This window comes from Augochlora pura, chromosome 10, assembly GCF_028453695.1.
Source record: "Augochlora pura isolate Apur16 chromosome 10, APUR_v2.2.1, whole genome shotgun sequence".
NCBI classification, from domain to species: domain Eukaryota; kingdom Metazoa; phylum Arthropoda; class Insecta; order Hymenoptera; family Halictidae; genus Augochlora; species Augochlora pura.
The window spans coordinates 29,429,012-29,455,631 of NC_135781.1; the positions used below are offsets into that span (position 1 = coordinate 29,429,012).

The 26,620-nt window shown below is 44.0% G+C and overlaps 1 protein-coding gene across 1 annotated transcript in view; it reads left to right on the forward strand.

Moving 5' to 3' along the window:
- Nucleotides 1-26,620, forward strand: part of Gfrl (Glial cell line-derived neurotrophic family receptor-like) — a 479,796-nt gene that overhangs the window by 100,578 nt on the left and 352,598 nt on the right. The window lies entirely within an intron of this gene.

The window sequence follows — 26,620 nt, forward strand, 5'->3', positions numbered from 1 at the left end:
TCCTTCCACAATTATGAAAAATTCTTTAGCTGTGGTTTGAAAGTATATTGTATGCATCTCTGGGAGATATGTACAGTTCGAGAGAGTAGAAACATTGGAAGCTGTTGGTGGACCTAACTTGGTAACATTGTTACTAGTCTGTGGATTTTATGCGTTTATGATAGAGAGTATATGATAGTTAAGGAAATTAAAAGATTGATAGAATTTAACGTTGGAATTCGCTGGAATTATTAAGCGTTTGAAGTCGAAGATTTCTATCTTCTTACCAATTTTTCTTGTAGATATAGTAGTATAAAAATTGTTTAAAATTGCGGTGTAACAAATTTTGTTGACACCTCTGAGTTGAAAATAGAGTGAAAAAGGTAAAAGAAAGAAATTTCTGCTTGTCCTACAATCTATTACAAAATTATTTTTTATATTATAAAATATTTCTTATAATCAGTGAAAAGAATTTTTATTTCCCATGAAGATCCACAGTCTAATTATTGCGAATAATAAAGGATTCCTCAAAGCATTCCTTCTTCCAATTTTTCCCCCTCCGATTGATTTCGAAATCATAATTAGCAAAGTCTCGTCGTTTTAACAAAATAAATCAAATTTTCCCCCGTCGAACGATCATTCTTACAAACCTAATTCGCTCAACGGAGAACACTCGGTTTGCGAAATTTCGGTATTGGCCGAACGCCGAAACGTCCGTCTGTTGACCGTAGTGGCTTAATTAACAGAAAATCATTCCGGGGCATTCCGCGTTTCGGCGTTCGATGAGATCGAAGCCCGGTGCGGTTAATTCGCCGGGACAATAGCCCCCCCGCGCCACTTGTACACTCTCGAAATTTATGTGAAAGCCGGGGCGAACGGCTTTCAGCCGAAAGAGGCAAGACAATCCCGGCTGGAGGATGGATCTGCCGAGCCTGTTGAAGAGATATATATACTACGCGAGCGCGCGCGCGCGCGCGGATAAGTGTGTCTGCTGCCGGCCTAGGCGTAAAATATTCAAGCCCCGACGACTTTCGACGTGTCGCGATAAATTAAGAGCGAATTTTTATTATTCTATCTAGTCCGGCCCCGCTTGTTCTCTCACGCTTGGAGGAACGATCGAATATATTCGCGAACATCTGCCGTGAAATACTGCCGCTTTAAGGCTCTACAAATATTTATGGTTTGTTTCACCGCGCTCTAATTCGGCGATTCCGAGCTTCGACACGTTCGCCGCCGAATCGCGACGTATACGAATTTATAACTGCGAAGTAGTTCAACCCGTTCCTATATTAACACGACTTGATACTACTGGCAACCTGTTTGTTAAGATATTTAAACGAAGTAAATTAACAGGTACACTGCAGACTCTATGCATTCAAATCGCAGACTTTAGAAACGTCAAAGTATTAATTTAATTACATTTATCGAACAAAGAAAGCACATACAATTTAATTTATATATCTTACGATTGAAGCAAACAATTTCTGTCTTGTATAAAAATCAGTAAAATTTCAATAACTATATTAGTTTTAAAAGGAACTAATACTGTCACCCACGTGTGACCGACGCGATAGCCAATTTTCTGTGAATCATATACAGTGCCGGAAGAGTATAGTACGTGCAACTTATTTAAAAATAATTCCATAAAAATTAGTAAATTTTGTCGCGTTCCATTATAAATAATCGCGATAAGGAAAATTGTGAAATCAGCGACGCCGAGCGGTCTAACAACTCCGGCGTTGATTGGAGACGAAGAGGACTCGATCGAGACAATTATCGACAGTCGAATCATGCTCGGAGGCCGCCTCTCGCGAAAGTTACGGATTAACGAGGTCGGAGAGCAGTCGGATATGTGGAGATTGTCGCGAGACTGTAGTCGGCGGATCGTCTAAGCCCGATGGCTGATTAGACATTAACTAAGGGTGGGGAGGGGAGGGGTGGGGAGGGGAGGGAGCGGCTGCGGCAGGACTTAATGGGATATAAGCCGACGAATTGGAACGCAAGAGCTGGAAATTAGAAAATTAGCCAGGCGCACTATTCGTCGGGGAGTCGATCGGCTCGTCGTCGTCTTCCGGAATATCGGCTCGTCCTCTAACCTTTCGCTAATGCCATCGGGAATATCGATCGTCGGACCCCTTGTTCCGCCATCCTTGACGACTTCACTTTTGTTTCCGTGCGAACAAAGGAATTCCGCGAAGGCGCCATTGTTTCCTTTCGTTTGTAACAAAATTGAAAATTGCCATACTATTAGGTCGGCCAATAAGTTAAGATTATATTGACCCTTTGCACTCCGTTGTCTCGTGACATTGTGATTCCAGTGATTCCAGTATATCACTGGGCATTAAAATTTATTAGCGAGTATGGGGAATTAATTTATTATAGTACAACTTTTTGAGTAATGTACATTTCTCTGAAAAATGAAATTAGAAATTATAAAATACTGAGATATTCGAGATTTTGATTTTCGAGAACAGAGAATACGTTTATGAGTATAGTCGATGAACATTAGATTGAACAATATATAAACTATTCGAAATGTGGGAGGATAAAAGACAGAACTCTATTGTTTCTTGTGACAGAAGACGTCAAAATACTTATTATTGTAAAATATGCAGTAATCAGCCTGAAATGCATATTGGGGAATGCTTTAAAATTGATCATACTGCACAAAATAATATAAAACAAAATGTTGATTTGCAAATATTTCTCGATGTCTACGAATTCATATAAATATTATTATAATATTTTACTTCGTTCCAAATCTATACTACAAATATAATATAAAGTAATATAAAGTATAATATAAAGATCCATAAGTGCTGGTAGGTAACATCAATAATGGCGCAGGGTGCAAAGGGTTAATTAAAAATTGTCCCACTTATCGTATAATTCCCTATGCATGGTGGAATATCTTTTAACCCGTCTGAAGAAGTTGAAGTTACTCATAGCTACATAGTTTAATATTTGACTTAGTTGGGGATGCTATAAATCAACGGTAAATACGTAAATAAGCGCAAGCAAAATATTTCTGCAAGCCAAAGCGCATTAACAAGTTGTTGACACTGTCGTGATTAAGGTTGGATAATTCTGTACTACTGTGAATTTTGATCTTTCATGACGGTATGTACTGTGCAACTTTGCTTTTAATTTTCTTTAAAATCGCGTGTTTCAATGTGTTCATGCGACTTAACAAGTTTAGTGCCACGGTTCTCGCATATCGGCGACGCCAACGTTTCATTAGCTTTCGAAATTCATTTTTCCTTGCAACATGTTGCGCAAAGCGAATGTTCGCTCGACTTTTAAAATATCCAAGAATTAAACTAACATTTAATGCGATAAATCCAAACTTCCTTGTTTCTGTTTTATTAATTAAATGGCTATGATATCGCGGGGATTCGTGGTTGACAATCGGGCACTTAACAAGGTAACAATGCGAATACCTGCCATTATAGCGTCAGCTTAATTAACATAGTGACGTCGTTGTAGTATATTGTAATAATTTGCGACTTATAATAAATGACAAATAAGAGCGTAAACTTTTTCAATTAAAAAATAGAGCTAGAAATATCATTGTATACACTTCTAAAAATTTAAAGACAGTCTCGCAAAATTAATTTCTTAAGCTCGGCTGAATGAAAAAACTCGGCTAACGAAAGGGTTAAACTGCGTCGAAGGACAATAACCGCGTCTCCCAAAATGACGAAAAGCGATTCAGTAAGTAATCTTCGAAAGTTCGCGGACAATTGAGTTGTCACTGCCAAAGTGTTCGCAACGGGTCCCGCGAGAGCGGTTGAAAACGTTACAAACGGGGAACCGTCGCGGATCATTAGCGCCGCCTAAATTCGACGGGCGGTTTCCACAGGGTCAGAGAGTGTCGCGTGAACTCTATGGTGTATAAGTCGGCGCAAAACTAATCGAAGGATTACGGATCCTTATCGGCGGGATTAAAGCCGCGGTAGCCGGGCCGTGCACGTTCGTCGAACAGGCTCGCACACGGAACGGCAATCGATTCTGCGGCGTAGGCGGCCACGCAAAAAACCTGCAAGGTGTCGCGGGAGCACGGCCTTTTCTGATTACGGACCGGTGCCGGCGATCACCTGCTCGCCCCGCGACCGTACGAGCAAGTTTGATTACTTTTCCTGCCGAAGGGAAACGCGACCATTGCCGGGACTAATTACGCGAATTGCGCCGGATTGTTTCGCCAGGGTGAGCCGGTAATTTATTCGAACTCGCTAATGGGGCCGGCGAAGGGCCGGCCTAGGGCTCCACCTGGAATTATCGGGGCCTTGAAAGCCCGCGGCGAAGGTGAGCATCGATCGCGTTTAAATATTTAACCGGAACCGAAGCGTATCGGCGAGCGAATGCGATTCTTCTCTGCGACTTTCGAAGGTAGGGGAGCCAATTACGGTGCCCTTTTGCGGACTCGAGGAGTTTTCGGTGTTGAGAAGAATTTTAGAAATTTTATAAACTTCCCGTGGCACAAGTTTTAAATCTCCTTTCGAGATTTAGAGAAAGAGGAAAATTGTTCTGGAGCGAGTTACTGTGTGCCTGGGATCAGTTACTGTGTCTCAGTTGTTATGTTTTCTCCTGAATAACATGTTGCAATTATTGTGTCATCTTCCTGAAAACTGCTTTAATTACTGTGCTTTAAACAGCAAGCCTCAATAAATATGCTTAATAAAAATTTAATATTTAACAAATTCTTTAATAAACCTTGCTTTTTCTACAAAAAATGTCATATCATAATAAATCCTTTTAAAGGTTTACATTAAGAATGACTGCTTCAACAAAATTTCACATTTACATTTCTCCTCTTTAGAAATGCGGCAGAAATCATTTGAGATTTGAGGTTATGTATTCCATTGAGGTTACAACGTTATGTGCGCTGGTAAACAGCACAGTAATTATCGTATCGAATGAAAAATAGAAGCACAGTGAATATATTACTGAAATTGAAACCGAGAAATACAAATTCAAATAATCAATCACTGTCTTTTATTCTGTAACCTTAATACGTTTCACCACTACAATGAAGATTTTTATATGCTGCCTAGAACAATTTATTTTACTGAATATTGATGAAATAAATAATAAATTAATTTCAAATAACAAAATTAGATATACCCAATACGATAATTATAAAGTTAATGCTTGAAAATAAACCGAAAGCCCAGTACTGGCTAAAGTAAAGGCTACCGCACAGTAACCGGTCCTTAATAGTGAAATTCGATTGGTACACGAGTGTCCATTAAACTGTCGGGCACAGCCCGACCCGAAAACGTAGTTTCGAAAGATCCGTGCCGTGCCCGTAATGCGCAGGGGAAATGCGGCGACCGGTTTCTTCGGTCGAGTAAATGTATTCATATTCGTCGAAACCGCGATAATCGCGCAGCGGCTACCTTTGATTGATATTTCGTTCGCGTGATCAACTGTGGAAGGGTGCACCGAACGGGGACGACGACGACGGCGACGACGACGACGTCGACGTCGAGTTAAAGAAATAAAAGTCGCTTCGACGTCGAGCCACTCGATCGTTGCCAAGTTCCTGAAATTCTGGGCTGAATGCTTTCGGTATAATCGTCCCTGCACAATTCGCGGTCTGGATAGATTAAACTACGTTCCTTGAGCTTTAATTGGAGCTCTAAAAAGTTCAAATATCTCCACGGGAAGGCATTAAATAACGATTCTCTTAGTAACCGGCCGGCTGCCTTCTGGCTTTCCGGGCGATCCGTCACGATTTCGCGAGGGTAAGGCCTTTTAACCGGTTAGCTGTTGCTAGTTCTTTGAAGCATGCTATCCGACGCAGATACTATACGTAGACAGTGTTTTCGGAGTGATTTATATTTGTTTATTTGATCGTTTTATTTCGTCTTGGACTTTGAATATTCGGAGTGTTTTAAAACTGAAGAATGTATTTTAGTTTTTATTTAAATTGGAATTTAATGAGGAAAGTATTAAGTATTAAAGTATTTACGAGTATACTCGTCGCTAGTATACTTGTTAAAGCAAAATTAAAACTGTACCGAAATTTTGATCTGTAAAATAGTCAAAGTACTTTTTATAATTATTTAGGTATTTTTAAGTACTTTTATAATTATGTTTACAGGTACTTGACCTAATTAAAATAATAATGATGTAAACGTAATTATAATAATAATAATAATGTAAAGGTAATTATAATAATAATAAACATGAGACATTCTTCGAGCGTGAATTTGAGCAATCGTGCATGAACAATGTCGCGTTTCAATCTCGGAAATGGTTAACAAATTGGCGACGGCTGACAACAATCGCCGGCGATTTATTCCGCGCGCGGATACGAACGGGCCAAGAAATTTGCACGGTACGTCCTAAAATGACTGCTTTCGGTGGAATGTTGTTCGGCGGCGGTCCCATCCGTCCGGATTATTAATCGGCGAGATGCTGCGGCAGACAACCGGTCCTGTTAATTAGAAAGCGACGGTGTTTATCGCCGGCGTGGCAGTCCATCTTCCACGTTGATACGCGAGAATTAATGCATCGCGAGGAGGCAGGCTCGAAAACATTTGCCGGCGTACACGCCTTAAATCCTTATCTAGGATCGACTGTCCATAATGGTGATATTATCCACGGAAAGGGGACACGCCACGGGGTCGTGAGTCAAGTGTATAATGTGGGTAGCGTTGATAAACGACTGGGCCCGTAATGGTCTCCTCCCCTCCCGGCGACCAGCGCCGCCAGCCAGCCACAGCCCACCCCCTCGTTAAGATTCGAAATTTGTATAATCGAACGGCGTGTTTGCCCAGCCGAGGAGGAAAAAAATGTCCTCACCCTCGCGGCAAGGACCGTCATTTCCCTCGTCAACTGGCGAGAGATTCCGGTCGCGTCCGGCTGTTATTGCAACGCGGACGTTCCTTTTTTCCTTTCCTTTTTTCCAGTCGCGAGCGCGCAAAAACCCGCCGCGGACTCTATGAAGCAACGGTTCAGCGACGGGAGGATCTCATTTTACGAGCACTGTCTCGGACGACATTTATTTGAAAAATGAAAGTTCCGCGGCTTATGGAAATTGACTCGGTAAGGCGGGAGATTTTTGATAATTTACTAGGGTCGTTCACGTACAATTTATTGGGACAATTATGTCTATCCCCCTCCCCCTCGCGCGGACCTGATTTATTTTACATGCTCGCGAAGAAACTGGTTCTTGGAAAGTGCTCCTTGGGAACTGGTTCGACCAGGAAACGGACTACAAACTGGTTCGACTGGGGGACGTACTGGATTATGGTTCAAGTAGGGAACGTACCGGATCACGGCTCAACTAGGAAATGTACTAAATCCTGAATGTTCAACTATGAAACGAAGCTAGGGAATTAGAACTATTGAATAGTCGTAAGCAAGTATTAAGAAAGAGGTTAGATCTCAAAAATTAATTTGAAACTAGGGAAGTGACTGGAAACTAAGTATAGTTTAAGTTGAGCACTATAGAACCGTAAATTAAATCTCGCTGAAAAAGTACTGAAACTGAAGAAATCACGTAAAACTTAAACTACTAAAAACAATTAAGAAAGACCTATGAAGCCAGTTAATATTTAAACTATAGAAATATTATCATAATTTGACGATATGAAATCACGCGTAACTATATCGCAGAATGAGCGATTCCGATCGATTGTAAGACGAACGCAACATCCTTTGGGGATTGAACTTCACAAGGCGCGACGTGACAGGCCGAAGGGACAAGTGAAAGGGCCGCCGCGCAGTTAGGATTTGCGTCCGGTTCGCGTGGCGGGAGGGGCGCTCGAAATCAGTTTATCGGCCAATCGTGGATGTGGCTCGACTTTCGGCCGAGTAAATAGCGCCTACGCGTCTAATAGGAGGTCACACCTCGGCTTAGGGTAACGAGCTATGGGGGAGGACTGGAGAGCAGGGGGTTAGGGCGGTATTCCCTCTCGTCTGCGACAGAGAGTGTACACAGAGAGGCATTCCGGCCCGCTTGGAATTTCCAACGCAACCTACGCGATACGACGCGAGACGAGGTGAGACGAGGCGAGGCGAGGCGAGGCAAGGCAAGGCGAGGCAAGGCGATGCTATATCCTCCTGCGGGATTTGTCGAGGCAAGGAGAACACCGTGGCCCGAACTCGGCGACGACTCGAGTACGAAACGAGTTTCACTGAATTCGAAGCGAAATAATACCGCCAAGGTCTCGTCGTTTCTACGAGCAATTCCGTCTAAGACCGAGGCTCCGTCTTCCGACTTCCTCTCCCCGAAGAAACTTTAAGGTCGTTCCGATTCGATCCCCGTATCCCGTGTCTTAGACGCGCTGCCAGTCCCGCGACTTCACCCGGCCTCTATCCCATCGAAATTATTATAACGAGGCCGTGTTTTGAATGACGTTTCCCTCGAGCTGTTCTACGAGCTCCGCGAATTTTTCCCGACGATGTTCCGCAGACTACTCGTTCATCTCTGACTATAATACAATTCTACAAGTGACTTTGTGGCGACTATCTCCGACATTCGCCCAACAGACGAATTCTTTTCTCGAAAGCTACCTAAGACCGTCCCTGTTTCTATATATACGCCGAAACCGTCGTTTCACCCTTATCTAAGGCAGGGCCCGCTAGAAAGCCTTACTGACGAGTTCACTAGCGGGCCTGGGACGAAACAGCTCTCCCCTCTCCTTTCCGCTCCTCGCTCTAATCCACAATTTCTTAGCGCGCCACAACTTAGACGCATCGTTCGCTTTGTCACGACTTTTACTCAATTATTGAATCCAGGTTTATAAATTTGTAAAATATATATACTGGCGCATCGTTCACTTTGTTCACTTTGTTACTTTATTATCGAGTTCAGAATTCTTATATTTGTAAAATTAATCCGATATTGGAAAGAACGTTCGCGCAATTATTCGTTTCGCCCGATCTTCGACGGTCCGTCCGGCGACACGCGGATCCGTATAAACAATTAAAGCCAGATAAGTTCCACGGCTCGTGATTTCGCTGCAGTTCCGCAGGTAGTTAGCAGGCCAGGTACACGGCGCCGGAAACCGCCCCCGCGGGGGCCGTAGATGACCAACAGTTTAACCAGAAATCCGATCAGTTTGTCGACGTAGTTTAAGCACTCGGCTGCTCGTGTCCCCGGCAAATATTAGATTGCAGTTCCGGCGCGGGCTTAAGTAGCCGCAGTATTTATGCCCGCCGTCAAAGCTGACAGTGTTCACGCTTGATCCGGATATCGTTGTTAAAAAATAGGAGCACCGTGTAAACAAGAAATCGGAGTTTTAAAAGCGTTAAAATCGGAGCAGGGTAAAAATGTGTTGGAGTAGAGTGGATGCATTTTTTGTTATTCATATTTCCTTACTTTCATTTAGTGATAATTAGTGATAAACGAAGCATCGAACGAGCAATTTTATCGTTTCTATTAAATAACTAGAATCAATGAAAGAAATCATTTTCTTATATATCATAAAATATTTCTAGTAAAGAAGCTACATATAAAGCTGTCTGTTTTTCTTAAAATAAACCTAACTATAGAAAGCTGAATTTACTAATAAAAGATACGAAAATACGTAGAATTACCAGAAAACATCAGATAAAAAAGAAAAGATTAATAGAAAAACAGAGCGCGGTGTAAATAAAGGTTGCGGCGAGAAAGATAAAACGGGAGAAAGCAGAAGCAATGAAGAGGAACAAATTACAGTAAAACTCCATTTATGGGAACTCGGCGGGAGACATCCGGTTCATATAACCGGGTAGGTTCGCATAATAGGAGTCCGCCGAGGACCCCCGCTGCTTGGAACTTTGCGTTCAAATAAGCACGGTTCACGTTCGGGTAAGTAGATTCAATCCTGCGTCTGTTCGCGAAACCGGGCATCGACGAGAACTTCGTTCGCATAAATGGCGGTGCTCTACTGTAGAAGCAAAAATAAGGAAATTGGAAGAGAAGGGAAATACGGGGAACGCGGGGAACGGGGTAGGCATGCGGGAACAGTGCGAGAAATAAGGGAAAATAAGTAAAACAAAGTAACTTCTATTTTATCATTATCATTGTATATTATAATATATATTGTCGGCTGTGTAAAAACTGAGAATTCTCCGAGCATCTTCGTTCTCAAATTTAAAGACTCGCAGGACGAGAAACCGAAGTCGGAGCATCGTTAAAATTATATCGGAACAATTAGCTTCTCCGTCGCGGATCGAAACGCGACAAAGACCGGCGAGAATATCGTCGAGCTGAGTGCTCGCATAGACATCGGTACGACTTCCCATCGTTGTAAATCGCTCGAGATTAATTAACACGCGGCGAGCATTTCCGCGAGGCGAAAGTCTTCGGTAAGCAGCCAAACGGAAAGCTAATTGAAATTTAATAAACATTCCGTTGCACGATTCAGGGTCCATCAACGGGGAAAATGAAATTCTACCGCAATTTTCCTGGATTTGCATAAAGTTCCGCAGTCTATTAATTACCACATCCATTCCGCTTCCGGAATATAAAGCGGAGAGAGGACGCAGACATTTTTCCAGCTAGATCTCGTCTGGCCGAAGAGATATCGAGCAGACGTTCGCTGTCCATTTTAAGGAGTGGGGGGCATGGTCGCTTTTACAGGCTTCGAGTAAGTAAATAAGTGGGTAACCAACGTGCCTGTCGCGGGGCTCGCACTCTGACTGGAGGTTAACGAGGTTCGGCACTGCTTCTGGCCGTCGCCGTTAATGCGCCGCTCCCGTCTGAGAGTTGGTAATTGCGTTCATCGACGCGTTGACGGCTCGATCGTGTCCCTTGGACCCCGGCCGGACACCGCGCAGACCGCGGGAAAAACCTAATTTCGCAGGTGTCACCCTTTGACCGGAATTTCACGGCGCCTTGACGCGTCGGCCGGATGGCCCGATCCTCAAAGAATAAATCGATCGCGGGCGGCTGAACGGGGGAACACCTTCGGGGCCGCTCGTCGGGCCGCGATTTAAACCGGCGAAAGTTCCACGGGCGCAAGAACCCGGGCGCGAAGAGGAAAGTCCCGGGTTTAAATCAGATCGAAATACCTCTCGAGTCTCGGAGTTAACGAGATTTCGGTCTGGTCTCGGTTACAGTTAGGGTGTCGCGGTTTCCCGGCTACGAAGACGCGGCCCTCCCGGCTTTAACTGAGCGTGCCACCCTTGGCGACGACGTTTTAACTAGAAAGACCATTTGAACATTCATGAACCGGTTCCATTGAGCTGCTCCGGCGGCCGGTCGCGCCGCAGTTTCGCCTAAACTTCTGTCTTATCATGCCGGAGACAATTATACCGCCGCGTCGCGACGCTCGGCGCCGGATCGATCGGTTTACGCAGACGATCGCGGCCGCTTCAGGGAAACTGAGATTCCTGTGAGTAAATTTCGGGTGGACGATCGCGGAAGCCATCTTGGATTTCCTTATTATCTGTATCGTATTTCAATCGTTCAGTTAACAGTCGGTTTAGTGTCGTTCCTTACGTTTAAACTAAATACTGATAATTTGTATTTTAAGATGCATTTATTGAAATTGTAATAAGTCACTCGAAGCAGCTCGAACGCTTTAAGACACTCGCTCTTCATCATTCTGCTTTTTGTACCAGGAAAATCCCTATAATATTAACTCTTTGCACTCGAGTGGTGACTCTGAGGCACCGTTCAAGATTGTTGCACCATGTTCTGAAAATATTTGTACATTGTAAAGTCTGTTTATTTTTAAAGAACTGTTCAAAGTATAACTGTTATACTCACTCAATTTTGTGTGCATAAATAGTACCAATCAGTTGTAGAAAATGCAGATACTGTAGGTCATCCAAAATAAGTTTAAACAAAGAGTTAACCTCTTGTACAGTAAATTTATATTTAACATACGACAATCTTCATAACAATTTAAACATTAATGATGGATGGGTAAACTTCAATTTAAGAGACTAATACATATTTAGCAGGTTCCAATTCTTTATAACGATTTTGCCAGGATATTATATGTCACGGAGCTAACAAACGTATAGCTTAAGCATTCACTAGGAAATATATTTATCCGGTCGAGTCGACTCCTTGTTCATTAAGAAGCCACATAACCTGACATAATCCAGAAAACGAATCTCGCAACGACGGTGATAACTCCTTTGTCGCGGCGCGGCTGCTTAAAAAGTAAAAACACGCGTTCCCGCGGCAGATTGAATTCGAAACGGTGTTTCCCGAGCGCGGCGCGCGACATTCCGTATTCTTTCACTTTCCGAGGGGTTTCGCCGGGACGCATAAAGGACCGCGCCGGGCGGCGTAACAATTACGTCCGGAAACTCGAAAAGTTCCCGATATACAGCGGCGAGTTGGCTCGTTATTCTCGGCCGAGCCAAGATTATGGGACGCGATGTAAAATCTGGCCGCGGAGGGCTTGCGGAAAACTAACGAGGCCACGGTGCTAATCTCCCCCTTTATTAATCCCCGGATAGATCAAAGGGGGTTTGGACGGGGACCGGTGCGCGCGCGCGCGCTCGCTCGCTCGCCCCGGACCGGCGAAAAGTCGAGATTTTTCAACGTCGGCCGAGGAATATCGAGTCAAGCCTCTATCCGGTCGCCTCCGCTGGCCTCTTCCACCCCCTCCTCACCCCTCCCTTGGACCAACGAACGGAGCCTTCCTTTTGAATAGCCGATTAGCCTGGGCTCAATTAAATCACCGTAAACGGATTCAATGTCTCGAACAAAAGAGCCGAGAGATGCTTCGTTCGATCAAGCGTGCATCCCTGACGGAGTCTTTGTAGATAGACCGCCCGTCCCCCCCCTCTACCCTCCCTGGCCTCCGCACCAGCCGACCCCGCCGTCACGGCGCACCGTCGGAAATACTTCTTGTACTCCTTTATACTCTTTATCCCCTTTTCCCCCAGAAAGTTTTTCACGAGAACCCTCCGCTGCCTTCGGTACACGGAGTCGAATCTTCCACCCGGGAACATTTAATCCCTGTCTCTGAACCGGACGGAACGGGGCCACCGATACGGGGGTGTATTGTCATTTCGGGCAGAATGCGCCCCCGGGCCACGTTGAATTTATTTTGAATCGACGTTAATCGGCTCCGATAAGGAACAATTAAGTCCGCGTCGTCGGTTCCTGTTAACCTGTCCCGTGACATCGTAACAGATTTCATTGGATGATTTCGAACGTAATCGTCCAAGTCTGGACGAGATTCTTTAAATCGAAGGGAAATTCTACTCTGCAATTACCAATATTTATTTATTTATTTATTCGCTTATTCGTTTGTTTGCTGGTGAGATACTTTATTAAAACCGAAGCTAATATCTTGGGAAAATCAAAAGAAAATATATATAAAATAAAAACTGTGCTTGATAAGAGAATTTTGTTTCGTTTCAACAAAAGACTGTTATTTATAGTTTTAATATTAAAAGGTATTTATATAAAATTCTGTTATTTGCACGCCGGATATATCAGTCATTCGTCCATACCAATCATCATATGGCTGTTGAATATATCCGGCACTCGTGCCGAAAGGGTTAATTTCAGAGAATAATCTATCAGGGTGCGACAGCAAATTCAGATCGAAACATTGTAATTCTCGGTCCCCTGATTCATGGAAACCGAAGCGCGGAGAATGTCGCGTCGTCGACCGGCGTATTCCTCCGCGAATTTATACGTCGATTTAATATACCGCGGTACACCTTAATTTAACGACTCGCCGGTTTATAAGAAGCCGGGAGCCGTATAGAACGAAACAATATCTCGCGGCGGAAGATTGAAACAGTTTAGAGCCGCGCGTGGTGGTGAGGAAGCAGCGGATTTTAAAGGAGTGAAAAATAGAAACGGGAGGAATAAATTCAGCTCGCGTGTCGTATTGGCGTGAAATTTCAAATTGAAGCGCCGCGTATCACGTGGGGACGTATCCGGGGGATTTTTACTAAACATAAAACGGGGGACAGAAATCGCAATTCCATGGATGCTCTGGATTCATCGTCGGGAAGCGGAGGTTGAACAATCCCCGCGAGAAGAAGTCGAAATCAAGTATAAAAGAACTGGATTGGCTCAGAAATGATTTTTAAGTACGATTAAGAGATTCTTTTTAATTTCGTCTGAAACAATTTTCGCTCGTGATAATAATGAGGCAAATGGCAATGACTCACCCTGTATAATACGCAAAATCTGTTAAAATAATAACAGGATCTGAATCGGCTAATTTGTTTAAAATTGCTCACTTCGTAATTTCAACTTTGACAACGCGAGCCATAAATTTGTTCCGGTTACCAAATTTATACAAAATCATTCATTTGAAATATGGCTATTTTCATAGTCTACAGCAATTTTGTTAATATATGAACAATATTTTATATCGTTATATCCAATGTGTCATAGTGAAATCACGCCGTGTAAAGCATTTCAAACATCAAACACTGTTCCTCGCCTCTTGAGAACGTTAGTAAATTACCAGCCATAGGAAATAAATTAAAAATTGCACCTAGTTAAAGTAAATAAATATTTTCAATCTCTCGAAGCTAGACGTTGAAGGTAACTGACACATCAAAGCTATCCGAGATTCTTTCGCAGATTGATTGCGCCGGACATCGGCCAACGGCTGTCCAGCGGCGTGCCGAGGTAGAGACACTCGCACGCCGGAAGTGAAATACGAGCATCTGCGAAAAGCTTATCGACAGAACATCTAGCCCGGCGTGTAACGATCATTTTCTAGTCGGGGCGGTAAATCATCCAGATTGTCGCGGCGACGGATGACCTTAATTAGCCTGGCGGCGAAGAACGGAGGCACGTTGGCCGTGACGCGAAACCGTCGGCTACAGTGGAAACGGAAGCAGAAGGTGGCCCCCCCTCCCCTCGTAATGCCGGCCCATTATTACGGCCCGCCGCGCGATTATTAAACACGTAAACCAAGAGAAGTAATTTCGGGGTCACCGTGCATCGGGGGACCTTGGGAAAGAAAGCGGCCGACCTTCGCGTGCGATTACGAATCGCCGAAGATCTACGGTATCGCACGATCGCGGCGAACTTCGAGGCCCCGTAATCTCGTCTTGCCGCGAGAGAAAAAAATATTAATAACGGTTTTCCCGGCGACAAGAAAACTGCATACTTTCGTCCACTCCAATTAAACAATCTCGGGTTCGCGTTGGCCACGTGAGAAAATGGTAATGACAGGCTTCGCGACGCGAGAAAACTGCACACGAGCGACTGCGTCGTTTAGATTAACGTAGCGGTCGCACGGTGATTTGTCATGCTTTTTCATGTAACTTCATTGTTAGTTGCTACGGTCAACGCATAAAGTTCTTCTTCTTCCTCTTCGTCGACGTCTACAAGAATTAAACTCGTCGTTTCAGTAAAAATGTTAACGACATGATTTTTGTTCCAAGAAAATTGCATATTCTCGTTTCCTTCGAGTCTAATATGTTCGGTGATTCAACACGATTATGACAGCTTTCATGTATCATAAGGATTGATTGAACGTCGTAAAAATTCTTGAACTTTTTCGAGAGTGTGGCCCTAAATAGTTGCGTAACAATAGCTCGTTCCATCGATTCGCCTCGACGCTTGAAGATATCCCCCTTGAGCTGAAAGATATCCCCCGGAAGGTTCATTACTAATTCATTAGCGTCGTTAGCGTATATTTGGGGCACAACGAGCCGAATAGCCCGCGTAGATCGATAGAATGCAGCGCGGCGAAGTTGTCGGGAAGAGTAGAAGTTCCGGAAGTGATCAGATTACGGACGTTCCCCGGGAAACGTAGAAGCCTATCCGACTTTCGGAACTTTCGACTTCGGTAAAAGCTTGGGCCGATCTACCCGGGGAACGTTTTATTCGCGGCATTAACGGGAGTGGATTAACCGAGAGTTCGGAACTGGCCCTGACATATCGGTGACGGTGTCCGAGAGATCCGGGGGGATCCAAAAAATCCGGAAAATTTCTCGGCAAATCCCCGCCACGGCGAAGTTCGCCAGCCGCGAAGCCGCGGAAATCGGAACGTCCGGTGCCGCGAAATTAACGCGATCGGATGCGGGATTCGCGTGAAAATAATTGCCACGTTTCGAGAGATTTCGCAAGTACATCGAATGAACTGAAAAGTTTCCAGCTAACCTAAAATTTTGAAGGAACGCGTCGAAAGCGGGCCGCGGTACACGATCGGTGCCGAAGCCACAGGTTCGCTCGAAGTCCGAGCGATTGACCGCGAAATACGATACGGGAACTTTGCCGCATCATTTCATCACTTTATCAAGAATCCATTGAATTTTTAATCGCGCGATCGTAATATCGTTTTATTTTCGCTTCGCCTAAATCCACGATCAAGCAAATGAAACACCGTTCCCGTTTCATTTTCTCTAAATCGGCTGATAAATTTTCATAAGCCGGCATTTCGACAGCGATTCAAACGAAATCCACGATAAGTGGATTAGTAGATCTATCCGACCGAAGTTCATTCCCGCGAATTCCGCTCTCGCACGGTATCCCCCGCGTTTTCATCCGCGATTCTACTCTTCTTTTATCATCCGCCTTCTATACAAACTAGCCCAAATAAACTTTCGAACTGCTCTCGCCGCCAGCTTTTTCGCGGATCCTCGACAATGGCACTGTATGTATGCGCCCGTAAACAGAATTCACTGCATCCGGAATTCGACAGAATTAAAACGGGACGAGGATACGCGTGATGGGATTTCCGGTTAAGCATCTGCGTTATTTCGTTCTTCTAAGTTCGAATGAAAGTCTCTTGGTGTTGCCGAAAATGTTCCTTTTTTTAATAAGGTTCCAATCGTGTTGCTCCGTCAGAAGGACAGGACTGAATTTATTCAGATCCTTCCCCATTTTTATTACAATTAAGAAATCTATTTTATCGATTTATTATGAATGAGTTTATTTAATTTTAACAATTTTGAAATACAAACCAAGTGCTCCTTTATTAGAATGACAAGACTGAATTTAATTAATTTTCTGACATTTTTATTATAATATAGGTTTCAATTAAAACATCTATATAATCGTTTTTTTATAAATGAGTGTATCTAATTTTAAGAATTTTGAAATAAAAACCGAGTGCTGCTTTATAAGAATGACAAGACTGAATTTATTTCAATCTTTAGACATTTATATTATAATGTACGCTTGAATTAAAAAATCTATTTAATAGTTTCTTATGAATGAGTGTATCTAATTTTAACAATTTTAAAATACAAACCGGGTACTGCTCTATAAAAAAGACAAGCCTGAATTTATTTAAATTCTCTAACATTCTTATTATAATGTATGCTCGAACTAAGAAATCTATTTAATCATTTTCCGTGAAAGAGCGTATCCAGCAATTTTAAAATAAAAAGTGGTAAACCGATCATTTTCACCGATAACATAAATTAAGTGTAAAGAAATAATTGCAACCTAGCATTTTGACTAAGTCGCTCGAATTGATATAAAATAAATCCCTCGAAAAACTAATAAAAAAGCATTTAGACTGTTCCAATTTTCGCAGCTAATCGCGCGATCGAGAAACAAGTTGCGATTTCGCGGTCAGGACAGCCAAAAGACAAAACCACGCGGATCGATTCGTTCGGCCGTTGATTCGCGAATTCCTGACGGTCGAATTTTCGCGTTTTCGCGGCCGAATCGCCATTAACAAGTACCGCGCACGTAATACGGCACGCGAGCAATGCCGGGCGTTTCGCGGGGGCGTGCGGTACGAGTCCGTCGTTCCAGTACGTACACAGGTACGCACGACGATTAGGCGTCGGCCACCTCTAATTAAAATCGCATCAGGGGAGTACTGTTGCGCGAAAACCGAGTCGTTCTATTTTTTTTTTTTTTTAACCCCAGCCCCCTCTGTCTCCCCCCCCCCCCCCCTCCACGCTGCTCTATTTTTTCGCGGGAAGAAGCCGCCGTTGTGCGCGGTTGAACGATTGCTTAATGAGACATTAATAGCTGGCGGCGGGTCCGCGATTAGCTATGGCAAACCGGGCCGTACGGAATAATATATAAATAATGGGAAGAGTTTAACACGTGATTGATCGCTATTGGCGGGCGAGCGTCCGCGCCGGCGAAACCCGTTTGCGGTCGTGACGGTGCTCGGACGGGCCGCGGCGGTGCGTTCGCTCGCTTTTCACGGATCCCGGTGCTGGATGCTCGATCGTTGAAGTCGATCACGGATGTAATAATATGTGACGATATTGTTTCTTCTTTTGCGAAGTCTTTTTACGCGACGAAATACGAGAGCCGGACGGCGGAACGACGGGGAATAGGACGCTCGAAATGACGGAAATAATGCGACCGTGCGGCGAAACGGCGGGAATAAAAAGCTCGGAAGTTTGAACGGGAATTATCCGAGTAGAAATTTAAAGTACAATTTTCACGCGATGCTGGAGCCGAGTGGACCGCTTTCCGTGAAAAAGCTCGCAAGATTGAAACAAAACTATCTCTTCCATTCTCCGTGTTTAAAGTCCCATGATCGTCACTGGTTATGAGAGACTATCTCGTGTTTAAATCATTGTAAGATTTGTTAAACAAGGTTTATTATTTACATGATTTTTCTGAGGTTCATTTTGTCAATTAATTTAATTATTACCAGCAGGTGTTCTTCGTTACTAGGATCTTTAAGTTTGCTAGAATATAGACCTAACTATTTCCGTTTCTCAACCACTTACCTTTTATATATATCTGCTTACATCACTTTCATCAAATATTAATTATTACATTAATTTCAATTATCCAAGTTTTCCCTCATATTCAATACCAACTTACGTTTCCGAAATCTAGCAAAGAGCGAATCATCGACGTTTATAACGCGATCCTCTGCTTTTATTTTATTCATCGCGCGTTTCGTATTTATCGTAAAATTCCCATTTCCATGAAATTTTATCATAACGTGTATCGAACGAAATAAATTTATCGAATAAACTCCCCGTAAATGTATCTATCCACTTCCAATACTCGCGAATTAAACAATGCGCGCCGGTTGCTTCGACGCGTTCCGGCAAAACCAGCGTTAAATAAATCGCGCACGGAGAGGAGAAGGTTCCGTTGAATTTTTCCGGCTTGGAGAGGAATTTTCGTCGAGGTATTATTACGCGGGCGGATACTTTTCCGCGATGAATCGTCCTCGCCCGTCTCCGGTAGCTCGATTCGATAACGACCATTTGCGGAGGCAGTCGATTAATACTGAAAAACGATCGTCTCAGAAGCGGGCTGTAGTCATTGAGCAAAGAACGCGCGGAGTATATTGACTGTGAGGGGGTGGGCAAGAGAGGAGAGGAGAGGAGAGGAGAAACGGGTTCTTCCCGCGCTTCTTCGGCCGTCCGGTTCGGTGATTACGCGCTTAATGGAAAATTAATACGGAACCGCGATTCTCCGGAAACTCGGCCGAGCACTTTTGCAAAACGGTGCTCGGAAAAAACGATTACCGGATTTCCCACTTTTTCTCCCCTCCACCGTCGATCGGTGAACGTCGATCTGCATTAATTGCGCGTAGCGACGTTCTCGTCGCATTAACCCTTTGCACTCCGTTGTCTCCTCTCGGGGGACAAGTATATTACTAGACATTAAAGTTTATGTAATAGTAAATAATATAAATAAAATATGCAGCACGAGAAACGAAATGTTGATTTGCAAATATTCCTCGATGTCTAAAAATTCATATAAATCGAATGTTATTATAATATCATACTTTCTCCAAACGTATACTACTACGATATACTATATACTATACTATACTATACTATACTATACTATACTATACTATACTATACTATACTATACTATACTATACTATACTATACTATACTATACTATACTATACTATACTATACTATATACTATAAAGGTTCATAAGTGCTTAAACATCTCCCAAGGGTTCTATTTTTTTGAAGGACATTTAGAAATTACGAAAGGACTATACGTCGACTAGACTATACAATGTCCTTAAACCTACTCTTAAAATTATCTATCGGGTGGCGACATATTTCCGATACCACAGATCGTGTGCCGGCGATCCGAAAACGACGAGAGAATTAAAAGAGCAATCGGCGCCGTCTATTTTTATTCCGCGAATCGCTTGAAATTCGCGCATCCTTCGCGATCGTCTGTTTCGCGAACGAACGCGGCCAAAAATCGCGGCCGAAAACCAGGAGAGAAAAAAAGAGAGTCATCGGCTCGGGGAGCAACCGGTGCGAACCTCGGCGGCCGTCTGACTCCGTTAATCGACGAGCGCAATTAACGCGTCTCGTTTATCTCGGCCCGCGACGAAATCACCGCGCGGAGAATAATTAAAATTTCGGGGCGGGCGCGCACGCGCCCGCGCGCGGCGTGGATAAATCGCGCCGGGACGCGATATACAAATTTCCCATGACCGTGGAATTCGCGAGAAAAATATTTGTCAATACGCCTGTCTGTTGCGCCGCGATCGCGTTGCCCATTTTGCGAGCCCGTTCCGGAAAATGACAAGCTTGAAAGAATTTTCCTAAACTCACGCCGCGCGTCCGGGTCGACGTATCCGGCCGTAGTATTATCGCCATGAAAACGATTTTTCCGTGCAAAAAGATTAATCGATAGAATTTTCTTGCGTGTTTTTTTTTGAGAACGCGCATTTTTTCGATGGAACACCGGCGAAAATGTTGTAACGGTCAACTGTTACAAAACTGCGGATTTTCTGCGCGGTTAGAATATTCACGTTGCTACGAGTTACGTTCGCGTGTTGTATTTTATTGTTGTTTAAACGTTCTGTTATGGTAGCCGCGATGGTGTGATTCCAATAAGAGAAATTGGCTGTCGGTGGTCAGAGTACGTGTAAATTCGATTATTTGGCAGGTTCGATTATTTAGGAGAATTTTTGAAGCTTCGTATCACTTCTTGAAGTAAGTAGAATTGGTGAATAATGGTCTGACGTCCTGTAAATATTGTATCAATTTATAATCAGATATAATCTTAATTTAGAAAATATATAATCGTGCATATAAATTAATATATAATATATAACATAAAATACAATATATAATCGCCTATGTAATTAAATATATTACGTAAAATAAAATATACAATTGTGTATATGATTGAATATATTATATATTATACACAAATATATAACCGTGTATATATTGTATTATAATTATAATTCGCTGTGACGAGTAAATGGTATAAGTAGATTAGGCGCGTATAAGTCAGACACGTACGAACCACATCACACAATCTATTCCGTTTAATGTTTCCTTTAAAAACACTCGACAATAAATAAAAAATGAATAGACAAAACGCGCTCCACCGAACTTCCTCGTGCATTCAGCATCGATTTAACCCGTCACTCTTGAAAAAATAAGCTCTTAATTGTCCCTCCAATCGAACATTACATGCCAACAATATCCCTCTTCATTTAGAGATACGAGTCAGAATCACCGCGGCGAGCTTTCAAAGGCGTCGATCGAGCGTGATCGAAAGACAATGGGGGAGGGTTTCGAAAGCAGCCACGGTTTCGATGAACCGATTTCACAGTGGAAATATTACCGTTCTCGGTTCATTGGTTCTCGCAGTCGGGTCGGAATCGCGGTTTAACGCGGTCAGCCCGGATAAAAACCGCGAACAGTGGTTTCGGTGCCCATGGAAAAAGCTATAATTCGCCGTGTGCAGGGGGGGGGGGGGGGGGGGGCGGAGGGTGTCGTTTCCCGGATAGAGCGTGACAGCTTGTTTCCGACGCGTCGCCGTCGAATATGCGGTATTTTACAACGGGTCAGTCGATCCGGCAACGAGTTTCCGCGGACTTCCTCCGAACGCGCTTCGCCGCGCCGTGGACGAAGCTCCGCGACGCTCTCTCGTCGGGGCTTTGAACGAGATATGATCTCCTCCATCGCGGGAACGTTATTCGATACAACTGTATCGGCTTAGCACGGCTCGCATAAACCGCACGCCGGCTTTCATAAACGTCCCGACGCCTCGCGCCTTCGCAACCCGTAAAACGTTCGCGACCCGAGCCCGTCGATCGAATCTCCTCCAATAAAACGATCACCGTTCCGCACGGCTTTACGTCTACTGTTACCTATTAAACGATGGAAATGGTAATTAGGTGCTCGAGTATAGTTTAGCGACGGAATACGTCGGCTTGGAAATTAATTTTTACGATATTCTATCGCATTTCGATATATAAAGTATAGCTATTCGATCTTACTATTTTGTATTAAACGTATTCGTTATAATTCTTGATTCTATTTAAATTATATTTAACTTTGTATAAATTATATAAATACGTCATGGATTGTTATTAAAATTGAAATTAATTTTGTTACGATCGCCTATCGCATTTCAATATATAAACTTTAACTATTCAATCTTGCTATAGTATTTAAAGTATTCATTATAATTCACGATTCTTTCTAAATTATATTTAACTATGTATAAATTATATAACTATGTCATGAATTGTTATTAAAATTAAACTGTTCTGATTTTATTGTAATTTTTATTTCTACCTGCGTCGGACGCAAGTTTCTATATTTTTCATATATTTTTGACTTGAATAGCGCACGCTAGAGGTTTGATAACAACGAATCTGGACACCCTGTCTATTATATTATTCTCCGCTATTTTTCTTAAATACTTTACTTTATTATTAAGTGTTTCTATTGACTCGTTCCAGTCAGAAAAGTGCCCGGAGAATGTTATCTGGGATCGTTCGATACCCGTGAATAGCCGACGAGAGAACCGGTTGTTCCGTCGAACAACGGCCATTATGGAACAATCGCATTCTTAAACGGCAAAGTGGTCGATTTACCTTGTAATTAGTATAGCGACGTTTCGAAAGCTATTGGAGGTGGCGGCGACAAGCTCGCGGAGTTTGTTTCCGGCGGGTAGTTGTTCGACGTTGGCACGACGTGCTCGCGGCCGGGCGCAATTTCCGCTTTGTTTAAACAGCGGCCGGCACGAATTAATCGAAACGGTTGATTAATTGGAAAAGTTGCGTCGCGACCGGAAATATTTTCCAATCGAATGCGCGACAATAAAAACGATTCCGCGGGCGATGTTTCATTGGCAATTTAGACGTCGCGTTCACGATTCTGGCCGGCTTCTCCTCTTTCTCTTCTTCGCTCTCTTCCATTTCTCTGTCACTCTCTTTCTCTCTCTCACTCTCTCTGTCTCTTTCTCCTCTCTCTCTTCTCCGCGTCCCTTTAGAGCGCTCTCCAGCCCCTCAATCGCGTTCGACGACGTTTATTCGATTCGCTCTTATCTCGGCGGGTCGATTCCGACGGGCGGCGCGCGGCCCCGCGACAAATTGCGTCCCGGTTTCGATTAAACTTCCAACTTCGGCAATCGGTTAATTCGCGGCACGCGTAAAAACCGGTTTATTCGCCCGGCCGTAACGAACCGTAACTTCCCGGGGCACCGATTCCATAGGATCTCCCGTCGCCCCCTCCCCTGTCCCCAGTCTCGAACTTCCGTTCAATTATGCGAATCGGGACGCGGGATCGTTTTCCACCCCCCCGGTACTCGCCGCGGTGTCACTCATCTCTGACTCCCGCGCAACTTTGTCCATCAACGAAATTGAATCCAGACCGAATTCTTCCGACGAGGACCCCTGCCGCCGCGAAGCTGCGTGCACTTCTGCGCCTCCTTGCCGCCGGCGCGATTAGCCGAATTAAAACCAACTTCCGGGCGCGGGATTATTCCTTCGACTCGATTACGCGACGAACGACGCCGCCGGAACGGCGGGAAACCATGGGAATGTCGCAGTGCCATCCGAACGAAATTTGGGACGTCTTGCGGAGGAGCTTGGTTCGTTCGCTGGAAAACTGCGACGCTTTCCATCTGGTCCGAAGATGGGAAGGGAAGGCGACGGCGGAAGTCATTAGAGAAGGTTTGGGAGTCGGCGAGGACTTTCGGGATGGTTTATGGGTTTCTGAAAACTGGCGGACAATTTTGGACGTTGCTGGGAGATTTTTAAGAATTTTTGGAAAATGGGAGTATAATTTAATCGATACGTAATTTTATGAGATGCATGTGTTCTTTTATGGAATGTGGGAGAAATTCTGGCATTGCGAAGTTACGAGTTCTCTAGATCAAAATCGTCTTGCTATACTTTATAGTTAGGCTACTTACTTTATAGTTATAGTTGATGCGTTTATGGCAAAAGTGAGTACAGGTAAATTCCTATAACACGGTAGGTAGGTTTTTAATAAATGTCGCGTTTTGTCAGATTCGCAGGCTTTTCGTTTAAAACTAAAAGCGAAGACCAAAAATGCCATCTTCATTTAATGTAGCCTTAATTTAATAAATTTCTTCCTCGTCACTAGTCAGTACAATGAAACAAAAACCTTATTTAATATCACCTTCACTTTCTGAACATTCTCCTCTATTTCTCGCGCCCTCTCTTCTCTTTAAAAAATCTATAATTGTTTTAGTTCTCGCAATTTTCTAATCACGAGAATCGTCGATTTATCCTATATCCCATTTATCCTAATATTTACAGCAGAACCGTGCAGAAAAGTAGAATCATTTAAACTCCAAAAAATCATTTAATCTCCACCTTGTCGGTCACTTACATAATTTTTCTACATAACTTTAAACAAATTTAGATATAAACTACTCCACATAATATTAAGAAATAGCACGCGCGACGACCGTAGGGTATGTCTAAAGCCCAAAGAAATCGTAAGCGTCGTATAAAAAATTTCCCGGAACCCTCGACCGATCCCACAACTCCTTCGGGACGCATCGGACCCGCCCCGGGGACATTTTAGGGCGCCGGTAGGACGTCCGGAACGAATTCCGGGTTATTCTAATATTTGTCCGCGCGCGACGGAATATAATATATCGGCCGATAAATTTCCGTACGGCCCGTAACATGGTTCCGCCGCGGCGGTATTATTTTTACGCCGTCGCCGCTTATCGCCTCGCACGCGTACTCCGCCGGCTGAATAATAAAAACTGACACCGCCGCGGTTCCGATCGACGGCGTCGATGGCCGACGGTTTCCACGAGAGGTTGGAAACGCTGCCCGCCGGCAACTACGCCCGTCGCGTCGCGTTGCGTCGCGTGTCGAACCGCTGTCGCCCGCCGTGCTCCAAATAAAAAATCATTCGCCGACACTTGGAACACTCGCAGCTGTCCGAATCTAGAGCAAAAACCCTCTCTCTCTCCCCCCTCCCTCCTCTGTGTATCACAGCTACAACTTTTGCTCGTGCTTCTGCTCGTTTCGTTGCGATCAACTTATCAACCTATCGGCGCACGTTCATCCGACGCCGAATCAATTCTGCACCGCCAGTTCGCTATCCCGTTCGCTCTTCTATCGCTTGCCCGCTGCCACGACCGTGTAATTTAAAGCATTCGTTGCCTAATCTGCCGCTAGCTAATTCGCTGGAATTTTCATGCCATTGGATTCTGGCGAATAATCGCGAATTAAATTAACACCGGGCTCACCGAGCTGTAAAAGTGGCCGGCCTGCGTTCTGCTATGGGAACGGCGCCGCTGTATTTGGTTAGACTTTTCGCGAATTCTGGTGTAGTTTGTGATTGATTTGGGGAATTTGTGAAATGTTGTTTTTAAAGGAAGATTCACTGTGATTTTAATAATTTTAAAGTAAGATCGGTCTGTTTGATCGATATGCTACGTTTCAACGATAATTCAATGTTAAATCAAATTGCACAGGTAAATAGCGTGTATAATTTGACAAAGTGCAGCTCCCAGCTTACTTAGAAAGCCTGGGGTTAATTTGTTTTAACACTGTGTAACCTTCTATAGGATTGTTAACATCGCGCGTGAGTGCTTGATATAATTAGAGATTATATTAAAATATAATCAGTAGACAAATCTGTACTACAAGAAACCTGAAACTTAGAAGGCTTAATTATATTTATAATAAAAGGCTTAATTTTTCTAAAGAAGATTCAGGTGAAAAATTTGTCAAAAAATTTTGATCCAATTCCAAAATTACGATTGTTGCAAAGTACCCGAACGAAAGTCGAGTAAATTGAAAATAAATGTCGAAAATTCGGCAAAGTGGTTGCGATTTGTCTGATCAACCGAGAGCTAATTTTAGAAGAGGAGGAACAGAAACACGTGAGATGCAGTGGGCCAGCATACGGTGGAGCGCGACGACACCTGCGAACGACGTCGCGTCGTCGATCCGCCAGTTCCCAACACGGTTTCGTAGCGAGTTGTTCGAGCGTGTTGTCACCGGGAAACGGCGTGTCCGAAGCGGGCGGCGCGCCGATGGAAATCGTTAAGACGTTCCCCGGATCAGAGTGACGCAACATTCTGCAGCCAGGCAAGCACGAATTAATTCATAATGCCTGGCGCAATTAAGGTTGCTCGCGAATTCAGGAGTGTTGTTACGGCCCGAATTCGCCGGGCGGGCTTTCGGCCGGGTGAGTGCTCGCCCCCGGAACTTCTTGACACAACAGAAACTTTAAAGTCAGCTTAGCGCTTAAGTCTGAAGAAAACTCGGGGTCCGGTCGAGACCCCTGCACCCTTTATCTCCGCACCCCGGCCCGTTCCCCGTCTCCCCCCCACTCTCTATCCGGCATCTTGTTGCCCGAGCAGAACCGCCTCCCATTCGCAGAGGCCGGGAGAAAAAAAACTACGGCTGAAGCTTTATGGGTGACTTAACGACCGAACTTTCGCCCCCGGAAAAATTAGAACTGTCCACGCACCCCTCGCAACGAAAGCCGTCGCTCACGAAAAACCGCCTTCCTCCCTCTCGATGGGGGGCTGTTCGCC